This window comes from Canis lupus, chromosome 1, assembly GCF_011100685.1.
Source record: "Canis lupus familiaris isolate Mischka breed German Shepherd chromosome 1, alternate assembly UU_Cfam_GSD_1.0, whole genome shotgun sequence".
Taxonomy (NCBI): Eukaryota; Metazoa; Chordata; class Mammalia; order Carnivora; family Canidae; genus Canis; species Canis lupus.
This window is the reverse complement of record NC_049222.1, coordinates 84,845,123-84,863,254: the sequence shown is the minus strand read 5'-3', so window position 1 is coordinate 84,863,254 and position 18,132 is coordinate 84,845,123. Positions and strand designations below refer to the sequence as shown.

General features: G+C 35.5%; 1 non-coding gene across 1 annotated transcript; it reads right to left on the bottom strand.

The window, feature by feature from the left end:
• Positions 1 to 17,680: 17,680 nt before the first annotated feature.
• Positions 17,681 to 17,786, bottom strand: LOC119869841. Its single transcript, XR_005354847.1, has one exon. It is a non-coding gene; the product is annotated as a U6 spliceosomal RNA (small nuclear RNA).
• Between the last annotated feature and the right edge of the window lie 346 nt (positions 17,787 to 18,132).

Here is an 18,132-nt window from a genome sequence, read left to right as displayed (position 1 = left end):
TAAAATGCTCACAACTATGTCAGGCAATTAGGAATTAATATAAAGTGTCTGTTTTTAAAAAGCAATAAGTATATACTTATATACATATTTTTATAAGATACAATTCACATAAAAACCTTTGTATTATTACTAATTGACAATAAATTATTGTTCTAGTGAACAATTTCTGTTTATTTTTTGAGAAATTGAATGTAGTCATGAAAATGCGTTGCTACTTAAAGGAACTTCACCCCATATGCATACAGGGGTAAAATCTCCCTTTATTATCAGTAGGTACTTGTTTTCATTGATCAGAATATGTCTCTATTAGAGTCACAATGTTAGGGAAAAGAAAAAGGTAAAATAGTCATTTTTCTAAAACCTCTACTTTCAATACTGAGTAATCCTGAAATAATTTTTCCCCCTTCTGGGAGAATGAAAAGTTGGGAGAGAGTTACTGTCATTTTTTTTTTTCACATCTGTCTTCCTATCTTTTTTTTAAGTCCCAGTCAGACCCCTAAACTAAAATCCAGAAATACATCAAGAAAGGCAGATCTCATGTTGGGAATGAGAAGCTCTAAATCCTTAACATCCATCTTCACTTCAAAATCCCCTACAATGTTCCCCTTATCACTTGGCCTCCTTTATCCCTTGAAGAATATGGCCTCGTAGTTAGAAGAATGACAGAAAAGAAATTGAGAAAGTTTTAGGTAGAATTGAAGCCCAATCGGTATCATCTAAAGTACTATATTAGAAACAAAAGCTCTTTATTTGGAACCGTCTAGAATTTTAAATATTTTACTCAAAGTAGTTAAATTAGCAAGAACTGTCAAGTTTTCTGTTGTATAAATTTCTTGATTTATTTTGAAATTTACTGCAGGAGGTCATGGGATCGGTAGATTGAGATGTCATTTATGGGAACCTTATAATAATGGGGTTTAAAATGGTTTGTCACATAATTTGTTTCCCTTTTTTTCATTTCTTTTCTTTGTGTTTGAGTCCTAGACCCCCTAAAGCCCCATTTTTTGGTTCTAAAGTTGCTTATAGTGCATTCCCATGCCTTTAGTTTTGCCCAGTTTTACTTTGAGCATTATCCCAGAATCCTATATGGGCCTCACTTTATTTTCAGAAAAGAAGCTAAAGGTTGAATTTTTATATATACTATTGAATTTGAATTAGACCATTTTTGAGATCCAGAGTATCAGACTTTTGCTAGAATTTGGTAATATAGGATTTATGTTACTTTTCTTCTTCTTTTTGGTCAAAATTAAAATCTAACCGGGCACCTGGGTGGCTCAGTGGGTTGTCTTCATTTGGCTCAGGGCATGACCCCAGGCTCCTAGGATCAAGCCTGCAGGGACTCCTTTCTCAGCAGGGGGCCTGCTTCTCTCTCTTCCTCTGCCTGCCGCTCCTCCTGCTTGCATGCACATGCTCTCTCTCTCTCTCTCTTTCTCTGTCAAATAAATAAATAAAATCTTTAAAAAAATCTAACAAACTGAAGACCCTTCAGGGGAGGATGTGTAGGAGGTGAGAATACTTAATGTGAAAGTGTTCATACGCTAGAATGTTTAGCCTATAAAGAAGAATTTTCAAGATCAGATTGCAGTGAATGATACTGGTACTCAACCTAGACCCTCTAGGACTATTTTTTAAATATTTATTTGTACACTCTTACCCCTCATCTACTATGTGTTTTAGCTTCTAACACTGAACACCTCTGGCTTTTCTTCAGCGGAGGGCTTCAGGCTATTGGAGCCAACTTACCCTCTGCTCCTTCGGCATAGAGTGATAGGGGTTCCTGGAACTCTACAGGGCCCTGGGTGTGATGGCCCTTTACCAGTTAATGACTCATGCAGGGTCATGAATGCACAGATCTCTTGTTTCCAGATGCACAACTCTTAGCATATCTTATACTGCAGAGATGTTCTGCAAGATTAGGCTGAAGATCCCCCTTCTAGAAAACCTTACATAACATCTCCCCCTTAATTGGCTTCCTACTTCCATGTTCAGCCTCTCCTCACTCATATTGATTTTCCTTGGATCACTCCCTTAAAAATTCACTTGCAAACACATCTTCGTTTAAGGGACAGCTTCTGGCCTATAATACTTAAGACACAGGACAAAATAAAATATTAAATCATTCACATATGTTCATCAACAAGTATTTACTGAAATCTCTCCATGTACCAGGCACTGTGCTAATGCTGATAAAGCATTGGTCTTTTTTCCCCAAAAAGACAAGAAGCTGGAGAACATGGGCATTAAGTGAATAATTTCATATATAATTAGTTGTTAATTATGGTAAGTGCTGCAAAAGAGAAGAACATTGGCTCTCTAAATCGCATTCATCAGAGAAAAATGGTTTACACCTATTTTGAGAGACTTCAATGGACAGATCTGGCAAAAAATGGGTGGAAAGGTATGACAGATTTTAGCTGAATATAAGAGAGAAAGTTATAGCAACCACCTCTGTCTGGAGATGAAATGGGGCTCTGATAAAAGACAAGAACTCATCAGTAGAGGTAGGTATTTACAGCCAAGCCTCAACATCACTCATTGTTGTATCCAAGAAAATCAAGCCTCAGTTAGACTAGATGAATGAGCCAGAATCTTAACGCCTGTGCTCTACTCAGTATAGTGACACTAGGTAGTGTATTGGAAGGAAATAAGAGAACAGGTCAGAAGATACTGAAGGATTTCAGTTCAGAGCCAGGAATTAAGTGTCAGGAGGAAGTTCGGTAAAAGAGCTTATCGTCATAAAAGATTAAATAATCTTGCTATACAGCCTTTGTCAGATTCAAAAATATCTTTCTGCCATTATAGGCACATTTATAAAATAAAAATAAAATTTGTACTTATCTGTAGAGTTGATGCTCCTACATCCAAAATATGGGGGTAACACATTGGTTTTAAAACCCTGATGGAAAAAGAACCCTGATGGAAAGAAGACAATCTGAAATCTTAAACTGTATTACTCTTACTTTATAAACCAATTTCATATAAATTGCTGCCTTCTGTTAGACATTCATTGGACATGAATATATATATATATTTATATGTAGTAATGATATGTCTAAGTGTCACAGGGCAGATGATCACTCTGGGTCTTCAATACAATGAGTATATTTAAACTAGAAGTAACCTGATACATATTCATATTATATACAATAAATTTTGCAAAAATATAGAAAATAAAGAAATTATGTCATATAATAAATATTATGTAAATGTTCCCCATATCAGTATACAAGTCTTTTGAGGGAAGAAACCGTGTCTATCTCATTTTTTACTATATCTTCAATATCTAGAGTAATGTCCAGTCAAAATAAGTGAAAATAATTATTTAGAAATTAATACAATAAAGATTTATGAGTAAAGGTGATATACGTGTGATTATATCACATACACTGTACATATACATATGCATACACATACAATATACAAAAAAGGGTATTATTAAAAGTGGCAGTTCTTCATCATAACTTAGTTTTATTTTTATATTTTTAGAGTAATCATCTCTTTTAAATTAGCAAGAACTTTTCCAGGCAAGAAAACAAATGTCAGTTTCCTATGATTGATCACTGATGCCTCACACGCAACTAAGGTTGCAGGAAGAAGAAAGGTCTTTTGTCACATTGCCCCATATTTCACAAATACTTTAGTAGTACAGTGTTTTAGATGCTATAGACAATCAGAAAGAAAGAAAAAGCAAAAAAAAAAAAAAAAACCTCTTGAGTAATTGAACATTTCTAACCAAATGGTTACTCGGAGTAAAAGTCCATAATGAGACCAACCATTTCTGCATTGATGAAATTTAGATGTGCTTTATATCTTTGCTCCCTCCACCCCACCGTGTCTTTCTACCCCATCCTTTGTCACCACCTCTGGAGCCAAGTGATTTTGTTCTGGTATAAATCATCCTCATTAGCTGAACTAGATTACATTGATGAGTTCAGCTAGAGCTAGATTTACGAAGTGACACAAAGTTTGAAATCTCAATTTATTCCAGTCCTATGTATCATCTTCTATGGGCAGTTTTATGATGTGGTAATTGGGCAATAGTTCAGCATTCTGATAGCCTCAGGAGATTCAATTCTATTATAATAAAGGGCATTTAAAAAGTCTAAGCATTTAATTAGAGAGTATGCTGAATATCAATGTATTTATTTTACTTTTTAATCTGAGAAATATTTCAATACCTACTTTTTTATCCCCCCTCTTCATCCTATATTGTTCAAGCCGGGGGCACTGACTCACCAAAAGGTTAGCTGGAAGGCGTCAAGTCTCTATTGGACTAGATAAATTCTGTACATCACTGATTACTACCCCGATGACTACTTTATTCAGGCCCTGAAGTCAGATTTGCTTCTTTGTAAAGAAACTACAGAACCGACAGCGCACAATGAATCATGCCTAACAACACGCTGACAAGCTGGCAAGAGACAGCCTGTACAGTGACAAATACAGCTGACAACAAGTGTACACATCTGTTTGGTAGGATTTATGAGAAAGGAATACAAACAAGGAGGAGATGGGTTCTTTGGTTTTATAAGAGAACTTAGAGGCTCTTTTCTTTCTATCCAAATAATGGCAACATAAGGAATACATATTAGCCCTCAAGATTTATTTATTACAAGCACAGCCAGATTACAAATGGTCTGCGCAGATTAGCATTTTGATTATCAAACTGCTGTTCCAAATATCTGATGAACAGATATTAGAATAGTTCTTAAACATACTGATTAAACACACATTGATGCTGCTATTTTTAACACTTGCTTGTATTCAGGTGTAAATCAGTTTCCGTATCCTTTCTTAAAGCTTGAAGTGAAAAATATAGCATGTATATAACCCCATCAGACTTTTCTCCTGGAGACAAAGATCTAAGCCAGCATTTTTGGTTACATTTTGGGGATTAAATAAGTAAAGTTTAAAAGGAGTTCGCTGGATTCAAATGTCAACAATTAGGTATTAGGATTCCTTATGCAGTAATCAAGGTGCTTTCACAAAATTTATCATCGTAGTACCAGTCTGGTTCCCCCACATGTGCCTTTGTCTATAACATAAATGCTCTGCCTTCAACACAATTAAAGCACTTTAATTGGTTCTAGAACAAGTTCACAAATTAAAAAAAAATGTGTATTCGAATAATAAAAACAAAAATAATAATGATAATAAACCTGTTCAATGAGTAGTGAGAACAAACCTACCCCATGCAGGGGATTCAGTATTAGACTGGACATGCCTGTAGCACAGAAAAACTTTGACAAATGTGAAGTGCTGCACTGTTCAGATGATTTAGGAAGAAAAAAAAAGTTTAAAAACTTTGGGTTTTAGGAACTTGGTTTTACTATCCTAATGGTTCTTGATCTGAGTGAGGCATTTCGTCTTGTAATTATAGTTAATTTTTTCTCTCTTTTGTCAATGTTATCCTTGAAGATCTAAGCTTGCACTTTTCACATAGTTCATGCTTCATAATGATTTGTGAAGCAAAATGAAATTAGACTCCAGGCTGATGGCTTTAGATGTTTTTCCCTACCCTGAGTGGGCCCGACCCTGAACATGGTTTCTTATGAAGCTTTCTCACAGTCCAGATCCCTAGAGAAGATCTGTTGTGGGAAGAGATGGGGACCTGAATATCCTTGAGCTGTCCTCAATAGAATCAAAGCCTTGTCTTGTCTTCATCACCACTTTCATCTATTAATTTTGAAAACCGATGGTAGGGATAGTCTTCAGAAGCTTGGACAACATAAATGCTATTCAACCTTGGGGAATGTTGGCCACTTGAGACTCAACCCAAATGGCTTAGATCCTGCTCCACCCTCCCTCTGAGGTACAGATAGAGCAGATGAGATGAGTAGACTGGTTGCCACAAGAAGACTGATGTGTGAGAGGGTAGTCTTCTCTTTTCAGATATTGAACTGTAACAGCCTGGTCACTGCTCCTGGGTTAGACTAAGTACTGGTTTACAGACTCACTTACATTTGTATTTCAGTTTGCTTAGAGTAATTAATCACGATCATTGCTTTCATGAAATCCTCACCCAAAAGCTGTGTAGAAAAAAAAGGAAATCTTCCTAAATCAAAAATAAGTACCTAACTTTCAAATGTGGTGCCAATGGCTCCCTGCTATGTTATGAAAATTTTAGAATTAGGGGATTTTAGAGCAAAAATAGAGTGTAGAGATAATTTATTTAAGACCATTCATTTTCCTTCCTTCATTATTGGCACATAGTTCTACCATCCAGTTCATTCTGCGTTTATTGAGTGAATTTCAAAGTAATATTTTATCAAATGTCATGTACTTACATAATTAGCACAATTACATATAAGTGCATAATTAGTGTAAATACATGTAATTACATTATTATAGTATGTGATAATCTTGCAAAAAAAAAAAGCTTTTTCTAACTTTATGAGCCAAAACATATGCATTGTGCAAGATTATTAGATAATTTTGAATATTCAGTATCTGGCTCTTCATAATTGACTTAACCAAATACCAAAACTTAGTATGAATATTTGAAAGATACCATTATCTTTATTTTTGGCAGTTGTTTCATTGTTTGTTTGTGTGTGTGTGTGTGTGTGTATGTGTGTGTGTGTCCATGTTTTTAAAGAAAACAACAGACCCTGAGAAAGAAAACATTCTTTCTCTATCTTTTCATTTAGTTTAGCATATAGAATGAACAATCTTTAAATTTAAATGAAAAACAGCTTTTACATGCAACTTTAATTTGGACAGAAATCAATAAAACTGTGAACTCTGTGACCTCTGTGGCAAATAATGGGTGTTAAGGAAAATGTTGGATGTCACCTTCGCTATGCTGGTGCTCCCAAGGCACCAGAATGAAAAACATTCAAGGAATTTTAATAGTTATAAAACACTATAAACAGAAAAACCCACACCTAAAATACCATAACGTCTTTCTTGCCAGTCTCTTTAAACAGTTCTAAATATGCCATTCCTCTACCAATACCCCAAATGGTTCTCACATTGAGTATGTCTCTTTGAAATTAAAACTTGAATGTTTTCCCTCATTAATGCCAAAATTCTCCACCCATCCCGTCAACTCTGTTTGAGGATGGTATATATAGTTTATCTACAGAGATGTTTATATCCTCTGCCTGGCATTGACAGTTAGTGGATAAAATTATTAAGACACAATATCATTGTAGATATGTTTTCCTATCTCATTCTTTTGAAAAGCACCTGTGTATCAAGACAAAATAGGAAATTTAAAGTTGAAAATATATTTAACTCTAATAGATAACATTGAAAAGAGAAGATCAAATGGAAAATTCATGGGAGAGAAAAATAATTATTTCAACTTAGTGTGTGAAGGCAGGTATGTACATACTGACAAACACTTAAAATTTATTCAGGAACTGGTAGCATCACCAATAGAGGAAAGGGTTAAGACCAGTGACTGAAAATAAGATCGTATCAGTATCTGGAACATCACCAACTAGCCCTTCAGGTCCTCATTTAGCAGCTTCTGCAGTTGGAGAATTATCCATTCCCAGCCTAGTTTGGAAGTCAGAGGTATAACTACCCATGTTGGAACTGAACCAAAGGGTTCCGAACATTGGAACCCCAGGCACAGAAGTAACCGAGGGTGAGGTACTATACAAAAAGCAACAAGATTAAGGGAAATTCTACACACAAAGCCATATAACATCTAGTTCTTTACCTTTATAGAGCATTAATATTGTCCCTTAGGTAGGAGACAGGTGGATTCTCCAGGAAAAAAAAAAAAAAAAGAAATCATCTCAGAGAATATTACATTACTAAATTGTGGAAAAAAAGATCCCGGAAGTGAAAAAGTGTAATAGTCACAGTTAGAAATTAAATAGAAGGGTTGGATTATGAAGGCAATCTCCCTGGAAGGAAGACAGAAAGGTGCTTCAGGTAGCATTTGCTAAACCTCCTGTTACTGGTCTGGTCTCCAACAGGAAACTCCACTCAAGTTTCTCCCTAAGCCCGATCTAGTTCCCTGCCCTCTCCTGCTCACCAGAGAAATTATCCTTCTTTTTCACAGGGAAAAGAAAACCCACAGATATGAGCTCCATTTACATTTTCACTCAACTGCATCACCTTCCTTTGCCCTGCCTTTCCTTTTTTAAAAAAAAAAAAAAGATTTTATTTATTTATTCATGAGAGACACAGAGAGAGGGGCAGAGACATAGGCCCAGGGAGAGGAAGACTCCCTGCAGGGAGCCCGATGCGGGACTCAATCCCAGGACACAGGGATCAGGACCTGAGCCCAAAGGAGACGTTCAACCACTGAGCCCCAGGTGCCCCTCTGCTCCACATTCCTATGTACTCCCCATGTATTGCAAACACTCTAACCTTTTCTCTATGATTTGGCCCTGCTCTTTTATAGCTCTTACCTTGTTTGCATTCCAAGAATGACCTGGAAAACTCCTACTCACACTTAAAGAACCAGCTCAAATGCCCTGTCCTTTGTGAAATGTTTCCTTATTTTTCTAGGGAGTTAGTCACTCCTTCTTCTGCTACCACATAACCATGGTCAAATATTACTTTTGTTCTTTTTTTACATAGGTCTCCCTGACCTACAAGCTTCTCCAAGTAAAAAATTAAATGATGTTTACTTTTGTATCCCTAGCACTAGAGATACAGTGTCTCCACAGTAAGTCTATTAAATGCAGAGATGAAAAAGTAGATAGATAAATGTCAGATGGATGGATAGATAGATGATATTCATATTATTGTGGACTACTAGTTTAAGATACTATAACTAGTGTTTGTTCTAATGTAGAACTGAAATGAATATTGATTTTCTAAGGCAGGGTTTTAATGCAAGATGCAGAATTTTCAATGTGGCAGGTTATATGCGAAGTAATTTAAAAATATGAATATGATTGAGTTGGCTTAGATTCATATGTGCAATTAGCTTCTACTTCCAAATATGTCAAATTATTCAGTGATTGCCAAGATCGCACTTAGTAACATGCCCTATAGTAAAGATTAAAAACTCTTATAACATTCATTCCTCTAGAGCCAATGAGCATGTCAGTGCAGTTGAATTCTAAGTGTGCATCCAGGAAGAGAATGGCATAGGGTAATGCTAATTATTTCATAATCCGACCAATGATATATAAATACACCCTTGCTAAGATATCATATATATGAAAATCTGGAAGTATTGACCTTTCCTAGATCAAAAGGTAGAGCTAAAAGGAAACTCTCAGAAAGTATTTATAGACTTGTAAAAGCAAATAACCTATTAAAAGTGACTAGTGTATTTATATCTGGTAAGAAAAACACCCCTTATAATTAACTAAGTATAGATATATTAAAAGTTTCTATAGGAGAGCTCAGAGAGACAATAGTGCAAACACTTCTTTTATTAAATAAAAAATCTCCACTAGTCCCATAGAATAGATTCTTGTTTTGATACAGCCTTAGCTTGTTAGATAATCTAGAATATCCACATTCCTCATGATCAAGAACTTGTTGGGATTTAGAAACTGAGGGCCACATTGGCTCATCCAGGGAAGGATAAATTTTTGTTTGTGTTTTATCTATTTGAAATAAAACAAAATTAAAATATAAATTTTTTATCTGTCTTGAGTCACTTGTATTAAGTAGCAAGAAGCAATTTTAAAAACCATTTGTTCATAATATAAAAGTATCGTCAACACAGGAATTGCCATTTAGAGTGATAATGAAGACTCTGTTTTCACACAATGGAAGTTATTTTAGAATTCTTTCTTTAGCTGCTTGCTGTTTCTGGCAATTCACATTGTCAGCAAAGTTAATGCTGCATGTGGAACCTTATCCCTGCTGTTTATTTTTTTAATATTTTCTTAAAGTTTTTATTTAAATTCCAGTTAGTTAACATACAGTATTATATTAGTTTCAAGTGTACAATATAGTAATTCAACACTTCCACACAACACCCAGCGCTCATCACAACCAGTGTCTTCTTTCGTCCCCATCGCCTATTTCACCCATCCCCCTACCCACCTCCCCTCTGGTGAGAATAGTGTGTTCTCTATAGTGAAGAGTCTGTTCCTTGGTTTGCCTCTCTCTCCCTCTTTTTTTTCTTTTTTGCTCATTTATTTTGTTTCTTAAGTTCTTTTTTTTTTTTTTAAGATTGTATTTATTTATTCATTAGAGACAGAGAGAGAGAGAGAGAGGCAGAGACACAGGCAGAGGGAAGAGCAGGCTTCATGCAGGGTCCGGGATCACGCCCTGGGCCGAAGGCAGGCGCTAAACCACTGAGCCACCCAGGGATCCCCAGTTTCTTAAGTTCTACATTATCCCTGTTTTAAAATCAAGTTCATAATGAGACAAATGACTTAAACAAGAAAAAAAAAAAACAGCCCTGACTCAGAAAATAAGGAACTATGACTTCTCCAATGAGAAATCTAAATCTGAAAGACAATTTGTTCATTCAAGTGCTCCCCATGATCCAATTTTGCTTTCCTTTGATCTTATATAAACATTTCAAAAACACAGCAAAATGTCCATTAATAATTAAAGTCCAAAAATACACTAAATCCAAAGTAAAATTGCACTTTTTGCATCTAAGGTTAGGCAAAGATGGAGGGGGAAAAACATGTGTGCTCATGTTCTTTTTTCTTTATGATAATGTTTGGTTTAAACAATTTAATTGTTTCTTTATTAAAAAGTACAGAATAATAACAACAATATATTCTCTCACTGCATTATACACACCTACGATTAATCCAGTGCTCAAAGGAGTTATTGACAACGGGAATTGTAATATTTGTAATAATAACATCAAAATTTTTACAAAATGCACCACAGATTTTACAAAGCAAGTGTTTATCTTAAAAGTAGCAATGTGACCATATATATATACATTTTCTTTTGAAATGTGTTTTTGAGCCAGTTTAAAAGACACTCACATTTGGCCTCACTACTTTAAAGAACTACTTTTCTTTGGAGTCAAAGCTATGTTCCATGAATTTTTACCCACTTTATTCACTAAATTTGGCTCTCAATGGCAAATGTCTGTTTCCAAAAACCAAATCCAATTTAAAATCATGACTTTTTCCATCAATCTGAGATATTCAAAATATGCACCATGGAATCTTGAAGGCATTAGCATAAGAGATACTTTTCCAAAATGTCTTGAGCAGTAAGAACATTATTGAAATATTTCCCCACATTCCAAAATAACTGCCTTAATGAGGTCAATGTTTATTAGAAAATATTAAATCTGGTACATTTGAAAAATAGCTGCAGTATGTAATAGTCACAAACTCATGTGAATACACTGTTCCTTTCTTCATTTATTCTGTACATTTTAAAATTCAAATTCTGTACTATGTTCTGGAAGATCCAGTTCCAGTTTCCTTCTCTGACCTCTACTCATTTCCTCCATTCCAGATACACTGGCCATTTTCAAAAGTACACATAACACACAACTTTCTCTGAGCTCTGCTTCTGCTGCCCCAAAATGGAATGCTCTATCAACAAATGTTCTCAAAGCTTGATTTCTTACTACACCCCAATCACTCATCAACTGTCACTGGATTTGAGAGGCCTTCTGTGACCACTGCACTTAAAATACTTCCAACCCTTTATCTATCTTTATTTTCCTCTTATTACCATGTGATATACATTGTCCAATTATTTGTTTATTATCAAACTTCTGCTCAAGAATGTAAGATCTGTGAGGGCAAAGGGTTTATAGGCTTTGTTCACCACTGAATTCACAGTGCCTAGAACCATGTGCGGTAGATAGCAAATGTTCAGGAAATATCTGTCAAACATTGAGTGATAAGCTGAATAATGGATTAAGTAAGAGCCTACTTGCTCTGTTCTAGAGATGGGAAAAAGGAAGGAAGAACACTCTTTCTTCAAGGATCTCCAAGTCCATTAGAAGAGATGGGCATGTAAACAAATCATCATAACTGGTAGTTTTAAAAGTAGTAAGAGTAATACAGTATACAGTGGGTGGCACAAAAGAAAGAAAGAGCTCTGAACAGTTAATAAAATTGCCATGGAAAAGGATAATTTTGATCTGAGTCCAGAATCAACTGGGATTTTAACAATCAGGGGGAAGAATGAAAAACAAAACAAAACAAAAACCAGCCAACAGGTCCATCAGTTTAATAAACTTTTAGTGTTTGTCAGATTGCAGGTATTCTGAAGCCACTAACAAGATACAATAAGTGATGCAAATGATCTTGTGATATATTGAGTGGATAAATAGGGAAATAATTTCATAAATGCAAGGACTATTTTGAGACAATATGCACAATGAGCTCATAGAGGAGAACTAGCTGCTTCCTTGTCAGGTGACAGATAGATGGGAAAACCTATGTTTAACAAGAGCATCGTTTCCTTATTTTGTTAACTGTCTGCTGCCACATGCCAGAAAGTTTCTGTCTTCCATGAAATGATCTTAAATGGCAAAAGAAACAAGCCCATGGGGGAAAAGGTCTCAGGCACTAAAGAATACAAAGGTGGTAGAGAAAATTTTGCCTCTGGTTATCTTTTCGGCTAGACTATACTGCATATGAAAAACAGTTATTATTCATGAAGCAATCTGAGGCTTTAAAAAACTGTTTGCTGCTCACTAGTGATACAGGGATATCAAAAATATCAATGATTCTCATCAAGTCTGTGCATAATTAATTTGGGGAGAAGAAAAATAATAGGATATATTCTATTTCTTCTAATTTTGGTCTCTATTCCTCAGTGCTACTCACAAAGATTTGAAGAAAAAAACCTGCCTTTAAAAAAAAAAAAAAAAAAAAAAAAAACTTGCCTTGAAACTAAATGTAAGTATGGTGTTTAAGAGGGTGAATTACAAAACAGTTTCAATATAACTTTAAAATAAAGTGATAATGTTTAGCTAAATATAGAAAATGGATGAAAAGGCTTAAAAACGGGTTTAGTGGTTCAATTTTCCTTAGGATAGAAATATTCTTCATAGCATCTATAGTATAATTTTACAAACATAGGGTATTAGCATTATACTTGGATCAACAAACTTAAAACACTGACAAACTTCTTCATGACAAACATGTTCTACATAGAATAACTGGTCAGAGCTATGAAATAAACTCACTTTTTAACACACTGAAATCCCGTTCAGAGGCATAGGTGGCAAAAGAAACAAAACTCTTTATTTCATGAGTCATTGTCTCATTGGTGAAGTAATGGCTTAAAAATAAAAATCCCGAGACATGATTTTGTTTTAGTTTTACTTTTAGTGATGGACAGTTAAAAACAAAGTATCTTCAGTTATTACTTTTATCAGTTATCTCATCTATAAAAATTTGATTATACAATTTGTCAAAAAAAACCCTACCCTTGAACTCACTGTTTGATTCTGTTACTATCAGCTGTATGCAAAATCAATTGTGCCCAACTTTCTGAGTGCATCTCAAGTCAATTTCTCTGGAGAAAAATGTACTCTCTGTGAGAGAGTGAATTGTACACATTTGTGTTGCTTACTTACTCCTAAGTTTCTCAGAGGCAGGTATATTCAATGTATGCAGTGTTTGGCTTATGTTTGTTATGTTGTCAATGGTAAGAAAAGAAAAAAGTTCATTCTTTTAGTTCATTAATAAATGCCTATCACAGTATTACAGAGAGGAAAATGCCTTTTAGGAAAATATGCTTCTGGAGAAGAATTTATTACAACAATAATTGTATCTTACCTTGAGAAACAAGCAAAGCAAAGGTGGTAAGAATGTTAAAAATGTTTAGAAATCATTTACTTTTGGTATAAAAGAAGATTGAACTCATCCTTTTTCTTTTGTTTTAGTGAAAATACACTGAGCAAAATAAAGCACTTGAACAAATCAGATCCCCAGTTAGAAAGAATCAGCTTTAGCCACAAATAAGACAAATAGGAATGAAACTTTATTTTTGAGGAGAAATGGACCAGTGTTGACAGATTCCTACTTATAGAAAAAGGAATTAAGAGAATGACATTCACAGGAGAGCTAACATTTGGGAATTGTTCATTGGGAAATAAACAATGGTCTCTAGCTGGTACTGTAAGGGTGCATACCCTCTAAATCAGATGGTGCTTTATCAGCAAACTTGACCCATCATCTTTCTTTGTGAATAAGACACTGACTTCAAAAAACCAGGAATCATCTGACCATTTTCCATGAGGAGTTAATTAATACTACATCTGCACCAACCTCTTCTATGCTAAGGAAGAATATTCATTCTATAGGAATGGACATAGACAGCTATTTTTAACTTTTTCCTCTCTGCATTTCCTGTTTCTAAGGTCTCTCCTTCAAGATCCTAGGTGACATGAGTATGTAATTTGGTTCAACTAACTGGGTAGATTACAGAAGCAGAAATAGAAGAGACCTAGACTTCAGTAGGATAGCATACTCGACCGCCTTACAAGGCTAAGTAGAAATAAGTGACCACAGAGTAATTCTGGGTTTCACATGACACTAGCCAGAGAGCATAAGTAACTTTCACTATATGAACTTGAACTATGCCTTTATGAATGCTTCAAATGGTTAAACTTCTTGTGTGTCATATGTGACTGGCCATAAGTCTCTTTGGGAAATAGCTGTCACTCAGGTCTGCCTGGTCTTGAGTAGGGACTTAGTCCAGGGTAAGGACTTTCTTGTAATGCTCTAGTCAACTGGGGCCAGTGTGGGTAACACAGTTCCACATAGATCGGTCTCAACAGGCTCACATAGGAATGCTTCTCATAAGAATGAGAGAAGTAAAAGCAGATCATATTCAGAAATGAAGTTCAAACATCCAATGAACGCTTTCTTGATGTTGTGGCTGTGTCTTTCTATCAACCTTCCCAGGCACCTCTGTTTCTGCCTAACTCTTGCTTGTTAACTTTTTCTCTCCTTGCGAATACTTATGTTTTTCTGTCCCTTCAACTTCTACCTAATTGCTGATTAATTCCACAGACTTACTCCTCTAGTTGTCCCCTCCCTGGATTATTTTTATTAGACTTTATGATCTCTACTTCACTACTATCTAAACCATTTTCCTCATCCAATCCTTTAACTTGTGTATGTAGGACTTAATAAATACTGTTCAATATTCAATCAAACTATTGGAAAAATGCACTTGATATAAAATGCAAAACTTAAAAGTAATACTTATTTAAGGCCTTACTTTCTTCAACTTTTTATTCTCATGGTACCTTTTGGTGCTTAATCCCCTCTAGACAAACCTGTCCCTTTGGAAGTAGGCCGATGCCAAGTGGCTTTTTCCTCTAACACAATATCCGTACTACCTGGGTGCCCAGTCCAAGAGTAAGTATTCCTAAGCTGGCCGGTGGCTTATGATGGACTCTGGCTCAAAAGATACAGCCTGAAAATGGGTTAATGGCCGTTTATTTTTCAGTAGGTAACCAGGAATAAATAGATGGATATAGCTAATTCATGTTAACAATCTGTGGTCATACAAATCAAGTTGCCTTGGTATTGGGGGAAAAAGAGGGATTGGAAGTGACTGCAGATAGCCTGAAGGTACACTGTGGAATAAAAGAATGTTCCATATCTTGATAGGGATGTATGTTAATGAATATGTATTTGTCAACATTTATAAGACAGTATATGTATAATCTGTTGAACCTGAGTGGCATCTCAATAATGCATGGGCATATTGTAACAAGACACCCATGTAAATAAACTGCTGTTTTAATCAGTTTTTAAAACAATGCATCTGGCCTATTTGCCAAAAATAAGAAAGTGTGATTATTCTTATTTGCAAAAGTGTAAGAATATTTTACCAGATGTATCTTGAGACCTACATCTTCTCCTTTTTTCTTTGCAATAGCACATACCTTAGGGTATATATTTAATAAAATGCTCATTTCTTAACTTTATATTATTGCCTATTCATTATTAAATCATCAATTTTTTATTTATTTGACAATGGTTTATCCAGTCAATAAGCATTCATTATCCTCCTCTATTTCATTGGAAACTTCTTTGAGGCTCTTTTGTTCCTAAGAGGAGGAAGAATTCGATCTTAGAAATTTTCATACTGAGAGATTTATGGAGACAGATCAGGCTACAAAATAATGTTTTAATTTAGAACACTGAGACTTTTTAAACCAGTCACTTCAAAGTAGACCTTTTTTTCTTGCTTCAAAGCAGTGTTAATAAGGGATGTATCGAAGCAAGTTGGGAGCAGTAATAGGCATGTTTTCAAATGGCATCTTTAATTCCTGCATATGACTTTCTTCAGCCATTGGAGGAATTATCACAATACTAAGTTATAACTCAATAGGCATTTGCATTGGAGATCTTAATGTAGACCTTTAAAAAAATAATGAATAATCATTTCTCCTTTCCTCTTTGCATGTAGTAAATCACTAACTATATTTGGATGACTGGTCATGGTGGGGAAATAGTCACATGATATAATAATAAAAAATTTATATCATTGCAAGGCAAAAATAGCTTTTAAAACTGCTTTCTTATTCTATAACAATTGAAAATGAGGCTATATATTGTTCTCCAGAGTATTCGTGCATGACATCAGTCTTTAGGTTATTAGCAGCATATGTTATTAGCTGTTAAGATGGTGATACTAGGGTTGCCCAAATGTCAGAATGAGATTGGTTATATGAACGTACCTTTCTAACAAGTTGGGTCTAGTCTGACCTCTGGGGTTTTGTAAGTTTAAGTAGAAAAATAATGCCCCTTGGCATTTTTAAATTTAGGTGAAATAATCTTTTAATTTGAATTGAACTACAGAGAGGAGGCCAGTAAACGTGAGGGCTCAGGTCACTGGAGGTATATGGCTCACCCTTGCCAGTGCTAAATAACCTATATATAAAATAGTATGAAAGTGGAGGCACCTGAGTGGCTCAACTAGTTGAGCAACTGCCTTTGGCTCAGGTCATGATCTCAGGGTCCTGGGATCCTGCCTCTGTCAGGCTGCCTGCTCAGCAGAGAGTCTGCTTCTCCCTCTCTTTCCCTTCCTGCGCTCCGCTGCACACTCTCTCTCAAATAAATAAATAAAATCGTTTTTAAAAATTAAAAAAAAATACTACCAGTTCTTCTAGTTTTCCTTCTTCTATAAAAACTCAGAAAGATGTGTTTACCCCAGTTTTAGTACTTTTTATACTGTACTGTAATTACCTATTTTTGTTTTTCTTTTCTCAGATTTTTACATTTTTACACTCACTGAGGTCAGTGTCAGCCTCTCATTTTAATCTAATGGCCCCAAATGCACGTCCTTTGTTGGCCTTCCTAAAGGACTATACATGAAATTATGAAGCATTCTAATTACTTCCCATTTAAACCATTACATATTACAATGTGTTGTTCAGAGCACCAGGAGCCTGGGGTATCCTGAGCTGTCTTGGGGTCCATGGAGGGGGGTGCTGTGGTAGTCTCTGCATCAATCAACAGAAGCTCTGTGTTGGAGTTTCCACGAGACATTTCAGATAAGAAGCATTTCTACTGATGGAACCTATTCAAACGCACTCCAGTAAATAATGTAGTAAGAGTTCTTGAAGTTTGGGGGAACCATAACTTAATTCTCCAAAATTAGCATTTTTACCTTTTGTATTCGTTTCCTATGGCCACCATAACAAATTACAACACTGGAGGCTAAAACAAACAAATTTCTTTTCTTACTGTCCTAGAGGCCAGCAATCCAAAATTAGTTTCACTGAGCTAAAGTCAAGGTGGAAGGTGGCAGCAGGGCTCTTGCAGGGCAGGATCCATCCTTTTTTTTTTTTTTAATGGAAAATTTCACAAATTTGCATGTCATCCTTGTGTAGGGGCCATGCTAATATTGTCTGTATCGTTCCAATTTTAGCATATGTGCTACAAAGCCAGCACAGGGCAGGATCCATTCTTAGCCTCTTCCAGCTTCGGGGGCTCCATCATTTCTTGGCTTGTAGTCACAACACTCTGATTTCTGCCTCCGTGATCACACTGCATCTTCCTTTTCTGGGTCTATATCACTCTGCCTTGCTCTTCCAAGAGCCATTGTGATTCTATAGAGGTCCACCTGGATAATCCAGAAAAATTCTCCCTCTTTAAAATCCTTAACTAAATCATACCTGCAAAATCCCCTTTGGTGTATACGGCAGCATTCACAAACTCCAGGAATTAGGATGAAGACATCTTTGGGGGCTATTGTTCAGCCTACAATATCCTCTAAAGCAAAGCAGAATATACTTAG